Genomic DNA, 10,395 nt, shown 5'->3' with positions numbered 1-10,395 from the left:
AGAATTCTTGGCGCGCTTTCTTTACTTTCGTTCCGGTCGTATTCCATTATATTCCTCGACAAAAAACCGGTCAAACCGCATTTCTTTAAACGGATCAATATCGGACTTTAAATAGATTGAGATTTAAACGACAATATTTTTATAGATTTTATTAAATTTAGATTAGATATTTAGAAAGGTAAGCCCTTGACTGGGATCTCACTTGGTGGTAATTGCAGCTAAGCAGTCTAAGATGGAAGCGGGCTAACTTGGAATTGGTAAGTTTTTTATTCAGATACCTACATCATACAAGTTACCTCTTGTCTGCAATCTCACCTGGTGGTAAGTGACAATGTAGTCTAAGATCGAAACTGGCTAACCTGGAAGGGGTATGGCAATTTTTAATAAACTCATGCTCCTTTGGTTTCTACACGGCATCGTACCAGAACACTAAATCGCTTGGCAGCACGGCCTTGCCGGTAGGGTGGTAACTAGCCACGGCCGAAGTCTACCATCAGACCAGACCAGAAATAAGGAAATTATAAAATTCCGAATCCCTGCCAGGAATCGAACCCGGGACCTCCCACTAATAAGAACACAGTTACCACTGCGCCAGGGAGGTCGTCAAAATTAAGTATCGTATTGGAATACTATATCGTTTAGCGACACCGCTTTGCCGGGTAGGATGGTAACCAGCCATAGCCGGAGAAGCCTCTCGCCAGACCAGACCAGAGTCAATTTAGAAAATATTACTTTAAGACGTAATTTCCGAATTGCCCCTGCCTTCCTGCTTAATCTAATTCTAACCTAACCTTCATTGTTTGCAGTTTTTTTAGGTACCTAGGTAGGTATATCTAATTTGATGAACTAAGGCTAAACTGAGATTAAAAGTTGAAATATCACTTTACCCGTATAAGACCGTCAAGGCTCAAGTCTCCTCTCGGATTGCACAACATCTCGTTACTCTGCATCAAACGGTGAACGTGTGGACCGAATAGTTCAAGAGATAACAACTGTTTTATTTCAACTCTTTGTACTTCAACTCTGTAAAAAATTGTAACATTTTGTTTTAAAAAAAAAACAACTGCTGAGTTTCTTACCAGTCATCTCACTAGAATCTGCCTTTCAAACTGAACATACTTATTGATTTTTTTAAAATAAGCAACTGCTACAGCAACAACTATTTCAGTAGAATCTGCTTTCACAATCGGTGCGCGGTGGTAGAGTTTTGACATAAATCATAAGTGGCATATCTTTCTATACGCGGCTGAGACGTTCACCCTAAGACAAACCACCCGGCGAAAGATCGAAGCTCTGGAAATGTAGTGCTGGAGACGCCTCTTAAGAATAAAAAGGACCGGACATCGTACAAACGTCTCCATTCTCATAGAGCTGAAAATAAATCGAAGGCTTTCGTCACTAGTACAACTGCGAATCCTCAAGTTCTTTGGGCATATCACAACGAAGAGTGGTACCATCGAAAACCTAGTGGTACAAGGTCGAGTGGAGGACACACGTCCACGTGGGCGTTCCCTAACTAGGTGGACGGACTTGATCCGCTCTGCAACAAACACGTCTGTCTCCGTGTGTGCACGTAATGCCACCAAGCAGCAGTGCACAAGCAAGTAGACAAAGTACTCTGTGGCAAGCAGTGAACCAGTTCATAGCCACGACCACTCTGAAGAGTGAACGATTGAGAAGAAGTGGCATATGCATGAAATAAATAAATTTATTTCTTTTTAAATTTATAAAATTATTTGAAGTGAATCTCTTACACTATGTAAAATGAATCTAAAATTGCTTTATTCTACATTTGGCTGCGATGTTCGGCCGCTAACGTTTCATTAGGATAATGATAGTGTTCTTTGGTTGTTTGTGGTTGAATTGTTTTTGTTACACATAAATAAAGCATATTGTTACAGTGTTAATCTTAAAATGTAATGTAAGAGAAGGGATGTAATCATGTATCTATCCAAATCTGTTTTATAGGTAAGTATATCTACAATTTCAATAATTTCCTTGACTCCGCTCTGTTGTCCGCTCGAATATCTGGGCCATGTTATGCGCAACCCAAAATACGATCTACTGCAGCTTATAATACAGGGCAAGATAAAAGGCAGACGTAGACCTGGCCGTAGACGAATATCCTGGCTCAAGAACCTTCGCCAGTGGTTTAACATGAGTACAAGATCACTGTTTAGGGCAGTAGAAAACAAGATCCAGTTAGCCTTAATGATTGCCAACCTTCGGTAGGAGATGGCACTTGAAGAAGAAGCTCTGTTGTGTTGTTCTGAACGAAACTGATTTTTAGTGTGGGTAGATTTATTCCCTTACGAGAGTAAACAATCAATTATTTTTTAAAAACGGGCCGAATTGAGAACCACCTCCTTTTTGGAAGTCGGTTAATTATGAGTAAGTATCCATTAAAAATATAGGAGTCGATTGCGTTATATACCAACCCATCGCCCGCCCACTACTGAGCACTGCTCAGGCCGTAGTCTGTCACGCTGAGCCAGTGCAGATTGGCAAAGTTCAGTCTTCACACTCCTTTGAGAACATTATGGAGAACTCTCAGGCATGGTTTCCTCACGACGTTTTTCTTCACTGTTACAGCAAGTGATAATATGCTTAGAAAACGCAAATAGCTCTGAAAAGTCAGAGGTGCGTGCCCCGGATCAACCCGGCCTCCCGAATAAGAGACTATCACTGCTTGGCCAAATCATTTAGCACATCCTTAATCGTACTTACCTATAGGTAAGTGCAAGATTTCCATATACATCAGCTTCGCGAACATCTTACAAGATTGCCTTGATTTTTTTTAACGTAAATTAGTAAATGTGTAGCTGATAGGTAAACCTAACCAGAGATAATATATTAATATATTATCTCTGACCTAACTAAGTACTTACATATAAACATAAACCACTCCTACATCCTTTTATTGCCTAACTTTAACTACTTTTAAATTATTGCCGTGTGGACTATACAATACAGATTACAATAACACAGATAAATCAATCTTAATTCGATAAAGTAAGTAAATAGGTAAGTTGTCATAAATATTATGACAAAATAATATGTTTATTTGAGCTTTTATACCTACTTTACTAGTTTTTGCTATCTCTATACGAAATTTCGTCAAAACCGGTTAAAAGAAAAGCTAGCAGACGCACTTTCGCATTTATAATATCTATTAAATAGTATGGATTGAGAAAAGACGGGGCGTGTCAAATAGACTATAAAGATAAAATATAAAAATCTAGATCAGATATCATATGATGATCTATGCTCGTAGTCTGGAATGCTAAAGACGTTAGAGGCTTCTTTGATCTGGTTTACATACAGTTCAATAACTTCAATAGCATTCGGGCTAAGGACGTGACTGAATAAACAATTATTTAGCGCACATGTACTATGGCGATTGCCAATTTTAACTAATTTTCTAAAGAGCAATTCAATTTTTTCCTATGAAGCTGAAAATTTACTTTTTTTTAAATCGGCTTGTCGAAAGATTTTTTTATTTATTCCTTTATGTTAAACCCTTTAAACCAGTGTTCAACAAAAACAAAAGATTACAATGTTGGTTTCTTTGTGCTTTAAAGCGCTTGGCGTTCGGCGGCTTTTATTGTTGCAATAGGGTAAAAATAGAGTAGAAGAAACTTTTTGTGCAAGGAACTTTTACTAGGAGCTTTTGGGAAATTGAATGCTTTTGTCGTTGGAACTTATAGTTCCGACGACGTGACGGCTCGGATCCTTAAGCAAGAAGTCTTCGCACATCTTTTCATTGACTCACTAACAGTAGCTGACTGACTCATCAATGCTCAGTTCAAACCCTCGGGGTTACCTTTATAATGACAACTGACAAGGAATACTTAGATAAAGCCAGATTTTTCGAAATTACCACGAGAGCGACATGCCGCGGGTCACGGAAGATCGCTATCTGTTATTACTAAATGGAACTGCTTATAAAACTGTCATACCCCTTCCAAGTTGTCCCGCTACTATCTTAGACTGTATCTTTTCACTTAGCATCAAGTGAGAACGCAATCAAGGGCTAACTTGTAATGGAATAAAAAAAATGTTATTTCAACAACGACGTATTTCTCAAAACTTTAACACCGAAAACATTGTAACCAGATGAATCATGAAATAGCCACAGTAACATAGACCGGTATATTTTGAAACTATTTCGTGGCATCCGACTTCGCCTAGATACCTACGTCTTTTGTTCACCAAGTTCCCAGGACAACGGGTTTTCTCATGACAAGACGAATTTGTTAATTTCTATTAATTGTTTTTGAATGTGACGACTCTAATTGGGCTATTCAATTTATGTTCATGAGAGTTTGTATCTCGTGTCTATTACAGAGTTAAGTATTATGCACATAAAAGAAAGAGTGGGTACGTATTACGACCTGTGACATCTTCTATTAATTAGTTGGTAATTAGAAAATGACTTATCATATCAGCATAGAGTGGAGCGCCCTTGCCTCCACTCTTCCATTCCATTTCACTCTTCGTTTGAAGGCACCAATATTAAAGTTAACGAGGATTACGGAAGCTGAAAAGGCATTCCATATTCTAGCAGTAAGAAGAGAATCGCTTCATAAGAAATTCGACTAAGTATATAAAGGTGCAGCTTTGTCGGTTACTCTGGTTCTGCTACGGATCTCCTCATTTCTGATTTTCTCGCTCTGTGACTCTGAGCTCTACGGATTGAAAAGCTGAAGTGGAAATGAGCAGGGCACATAGTTCGAAAAACCGATAGATGTTGGGGTACCAAGGTGCTAGAATGGCGATCTCGCACCAGAAATCGCTGCGATGGTAGACCCCCCACTAGGAGACGGCATCAAACGAGCCGCTGGATTCAGCCGGAACGAGTGAAAGCCCCTACAAGAGACCTGTGTTTAGCAGTGGATGTGTATCAGTTGATGATGATGATGATGTGTTGCGCAGATCTTGGTGATTTAGTTCAATGATTCAATGATATAACGATTCAATAACAATAATCTTTATCTAATCTTACATTTCATCGGAACTCGGAAGTCCCGTTAATTGATCAGTTGATCACAATAAGGCTACGTTCACACGGCAGTATTTTTAATATACCGTTCACGAGATTTTATCGAATACAGCAGTGACAGCAGAAAATTATATTAAACTAGCTGATGCTTGCGACTTCGTCCGCGTGAAATTAAGTTTTTTTAAAACCCCGTGGGAACTCTTTGATTTTCCGGGATAAAAAGTAGCCTATGTCACTCTCCAGGTCTTTATCTATACCCATGCAAAAAATCACGTCAATCCGTAGCACCGTTGCGACGTGATTGAAGGACAAACCAACAAACCAATAAACCAAAAAACAAACAACAACACTTTCGCATTTATAATAAGGGTACTGCTTGTTCACACCAAGTCTATGCGTAAATCTGCATTCGAGAAAATAAATCCCGTATACCGTCCGAAGTTATCGCGGAGGAGGCCGGCTGGGTCGCGTCTCGAAACGATTTTGCCGTTTACCTACGTACACGCAGTGGCGCTTATGTTCATGTTGTATCGGTCACATGAACAAACTTGACTCTCGTATTCGAGCGTGTGTACACTGTTGTGCTTGTGACGTAGCTGCAGCCTTGTAAAGATCGAATAGAAATAGTCGTCGTGTGAACGACTGTCTCGTATATGTTTAAACATTTATACGTGAAAAAATCGAATCGAATAGACGTCGTGTGAGCGCAGCCTTACTATCACCATCGACCGATATCTAAAGATGTTATTGTGGTTAGCCGGTGCAATCTCTGACCTCGATGTTATGTTACGAAATAGGTAATGAATGTAATATATTACGATGCAGTTTAAAATTACAAAATTATTTATAAGCAAAGATCTCTACATATAAAATTACTAGCGACCGCCGGCGAGTTCGCTGGGTGAAAAATTAAATTCCTCTTTTCGAAATATTCATACTTTTCATTATAAAGAAGCTTGTATAATGAATTTCTTCAATAGTTACAATAAAGGAACTAAATTTTAAAATAAATAAATGTAAAGATTTGTTTGATTTGTAGTAGAATTGATTTGTAATCAAACAATTATCTAAACCATTGTAAAGAGGCAAGGGTGCTTAGAACGTTGGCACGTGGCTTGGCTACGTTAGTTAGTTGCCTTGTCGAATGGCCAGACTAATATGCTGAAATAGAAAATAACGTCACCGAATAGTATTCGGATTATATAAATAGGGATAGGTAGATCCAGTTTTTTCAATTTCTTTAATCGGTCTTATTAGCAAAAATTAGCATTGATTGCCATTTGAAGTGTATAACTTCTTTAGTAGTGATTAGATTTTATTTTTATTTTTTATTTTTTCCGCAACGAATCAGTCTAGCTGTCCAGCGCGGAAATACAGCCAGTATTCTTGGCACCATACCATGCGGGCATGATTTGTATAGGAATTGGATAAGCTAGCTTTAAGTTTTATTGTATTACCTACTTATTTTCATTTTTTTTAAAAGTTGTGGTTTCGAGGAAATGTTTGTCGAGGAAACGGAAAACCGACACTAGGAAGAGACAATATCTATAGGATTTAGCCTGCGAGAGAATAATATAGAATACCCCTATAAGACCCCTACACATTCGTCTCATAGTCTTGAAGTTTAGTTTTCTGAAGGTTGCGATTTTACCGCATTTAATTACACAGTGCATGCATACATATGTATTTTTATTGCACCATCCGTCGATTTAGGTCATCAAAATTTAAATAAAAAACTTATCAAAATAAAAAACTTAAACCAAAACAAATTAAAGTAAATGGTTACATAAAAATACATCGATGTAACATACTCATCTTAAGCTGGGTTTCAAGGCAAATACATGCTCGACGAACAAGATCGTAGCATTGTTCAAAGTGTTGAACATGCAATTAACTTAAGGGTGACGAAGTAATGACGAATATCTATCGATTATGCTGGTTACCATTAGATCTAAATATATAACAGAAAAATGTAGACTGACTGACTGATCTATCAACGCACACCTTAAACTGCTGGAGGGATCGGGCTGTAATTTGGCATGCTTTTCAAAGAATTCAACCTGTGATGAAAAATTGTGTAGTCCACGGACATTAAGTTAGTAAATAATATAATTCTGTAATGTTATAAAGGTCAAACGATTACAATCATGAAACGTAAGAGGCAATGCAGCATATGTCCTTCCCCGGGATGCAAGCTATCGCTGTACCTCGTCAAAATCAGTTGAACGGTTGAGCCGTGAAAAGCTAGCAGACAGACAGACAGACAGATAGACAGACACACTTTCGCATTTATAATATTAGTATGGAAGTATGGATGGAAGGTATCACGACCCTCAGAAATAAGAAATATGACACAAAAGAATGAATTTAAAAACGTCGAGCATGTACGCACGTGTAGACTAAGCTTAACCGTGAATCTAGACTATTACATTCTCATTTAATTGAATGCTTCTTACAATTTTCAATTGCGCAAATGTAATATGATTGGTAACACAATAATTGTGGCATCCAAATTGCTTCTTGATATTTGGCAACTTATCTTAGAAATTCCAACCAATTACCAAAACCAACCCTTCAACTTTTCTAACAAAAAAATTTGTTTAATGTTTTTTTATGGTCTGTACGCACTTGAGCTGCGCTGCGCTGCACTTCACCTCGCGGCACAGAGCGTCAAAATATTATTTATATCATTTTCGCATATTGTAGTTTTAATTTTTGGCACACGAGTGTTCCTTATGCTCTTAGAAGTATAATCCTCAAAAGTCCCAACCCCTAGGATGTTGGCTTCCCCCTTCCCGTCTTCACTGTCGCTCATCTTGCAATGACTCACACTTATACAAAACATTAGACAGTACATACCATCGAAACTCGCGAAACAAGCACAACCTGGCTCTTCCACATTACAGCTTACAAATAATACGCCGTAGCAGCCCGTATTACAGATCAATCATTATTTATAACAAACTTCCTAACGACATTAAAGAAGAAACAAAAGAAGTCACCTTTAAGAGAAAATTAAAACAATGGCTACTACAAAAATGCTTTTATGATATACAAGAATTTCTAACTGCATAAACCTCAATAGCGTGACGCACCTGTAAATGACATCTGATATTGACATTAAACTATAAGACCTTGTAAGATTAATAATTTTAATAATTTAATCCTATTCGTATTGTATCTTTAATATTTACCATTTTATTGTACCTAAAATTGTATTTGCAATACCCTGACAGGGTCTCATGTATTTAGCTTTTAGCTTTAAGCACCCACCATCAATAAATGTAAATGTACATGAAAGCAAATAAATAAATCTGAATCTGAATCTGAATCTGAATGTTGTTGCTCGTACCCGAACGGGTACAGAAGTGACGCGCAAGTGACGCGAGCTGCCGATTACTGCAGTTGTAGTGCGATAGGTACCGACGAGCGGCCTGAAGTGACGCGCCCTGCAGTGCAGCGTAGCGCAGCTCATGTGCGTACAGACCTTTAAGCATTATAATCCTGGAATGCGAGTAAAGCTGTATCTTTGGTTAGAAATCGGTTGGCTTAGCCGATGTTTATTAAATAGTAAGTCTGAGTATTATTTTAAGTTGATGATAAAGTAAGATGCTATGCTATGCCTAAATTAATTTCATGTGATAACTAGCTTATGTCCGCTTTTGCTTTTGTATATATAGATTGTGGTTGGTTTTGATTGTAAAATGTTTATTAATGATACATACACAAACTGTACAGTAATTAAAAAGGACCCTAGCTAATTTATGACAGTATAATAAATATTATGCGTATCAAAAAGGGTTAATGCAACTACCTTTCTGAGAATCTAAAGATATGTGAATCCACCTAGTTCATGTGTGAATCCACCATCAACAGTTTCTAGAGGATGGCTAACTGTGTATTTTAAATGTATATTGAAAATTAACGTGATCAATAAATTTAAAAAAAAAACCTACTTAAATTTTTGAAACCGCTCATACAAAGATTTAGTACACAAAAGTTGATTCCTTATTTTATTTTTTAAACAACTTCTTGATTTAATTTGTGTTACTAGATAAATGATGATTCGAATTGATTGATCACGATCTCACTTAATAGTTTTAGAGTCAATTTATAACGCGCGCGTTGAAGTCTTTTATATGTCGAGATGGTAATGTGAAGCAATCGCTATTATAGGTGGCTTTAGACACAAATATCTACGTGTCTTCGCTTCTCTAATTCTTCTTTTAATGAATAAAGCTTGGATGTATTGATTTATAGATCTACTAGCTTATGTCCGTGACTTTTGAATTTTTTTAAAAGTCGCGTGGGAAATCTTTGATTTTAGTAAAAAGTAGCCTATGTCACTCTCCAGGTCTTTATCTATACCCATGCACAAAATCACGTACATACATACGTACACCGTTCGACATTATTACGACGTGATTGGAGGACAAACCAACAAACAAACACACTTACCCATTTGTAATATGGGTAGTGACTAGCGACCACCTGCGGCTTCGCTCGGCGAAAATATAAATCTTCTTTATTCCTTATCCCGTAGAAATTTCTGGTCTAATTTCTTGGCTTTATTATAGAGAAACCTGTGTGCGAAATAGCTTTCTAGGTCCTAAGATTTAGGCGGAGCGTTGATGAGTCAGTTAGTGAGTCAAGGCTTTTCTCTTTGATGAAGATGAACTCAATAAAGTCTATGAATCGTCTATTGCCAAATTGACAAACTTTATTACAAAAACTAATTTATAGGTAAAAAAAAAATTTTTACGAGACATTTCACCGCGATTAATAGCCTCATCTGGTGACAGAAGGGCTGGCTCATTTTTTCCGCAACGGATCAGCCTGGCTGTCCAGCGCGGAAATGCAGCCAGTATTCTTGGCACCATTCCACGCGGTCATGATTTATATAGTAATTAGATAAGGCTAGCTTTAAGTTTTATTGTAATATTAAAAAAGAAAAAAAAAAAATATAGGTAATATTTTGATTTCAGGCATAATATTATTTGGTTTATGACTATATAAGTACTATGTAAAAATTTATTCTATACTAGCTTTGGCTGGGGACTTTATCCACGTCGTATAATAGTGCCTATACTTAGCACTTAGGGATAATGTAGGTACCTATCTATCAGTGAAAGAATTTTCAGAATCGGATAATTAGTTTTGAATCGTTAACTAGTTTCATTTACCACTGGTTTGGAATGCCGTTCCTACCGCGAAAAACCAGCAAGAAACTCGGTGGTTGCTCTTTTCAAGTGATCAATTTACAATATTAATATACTATACTATAAATAGGTAGGTACATACTGTCATTACAAAATAATGTGAAACTATGTCTGTCTGTCTGCTAGCTTTTCACGGACGAAGACGCAGGCATCATCTATAGTATTTATATAAAT

The sequence above is a fragment of the Maniola hyperantus genome, chromosome 20 (assembly GCF_902806685.2).
Source record: "Maniola hyperantus chromosome 20, iAphHyp1.2, whole genome shotgun sequence".
Classification (NCBI taxonomy): domain Eukaryota; kingdom Metazoa; phylum Arthropoda; class Insecta; order Lepidoptera; family Nymphalidae; genus Maniola; species Maniola hyperantus.
The sequence above is the reverse complement of the archived record's forward strand: the minus strand, read 5'-3'. Positions refer to the sequence as shown.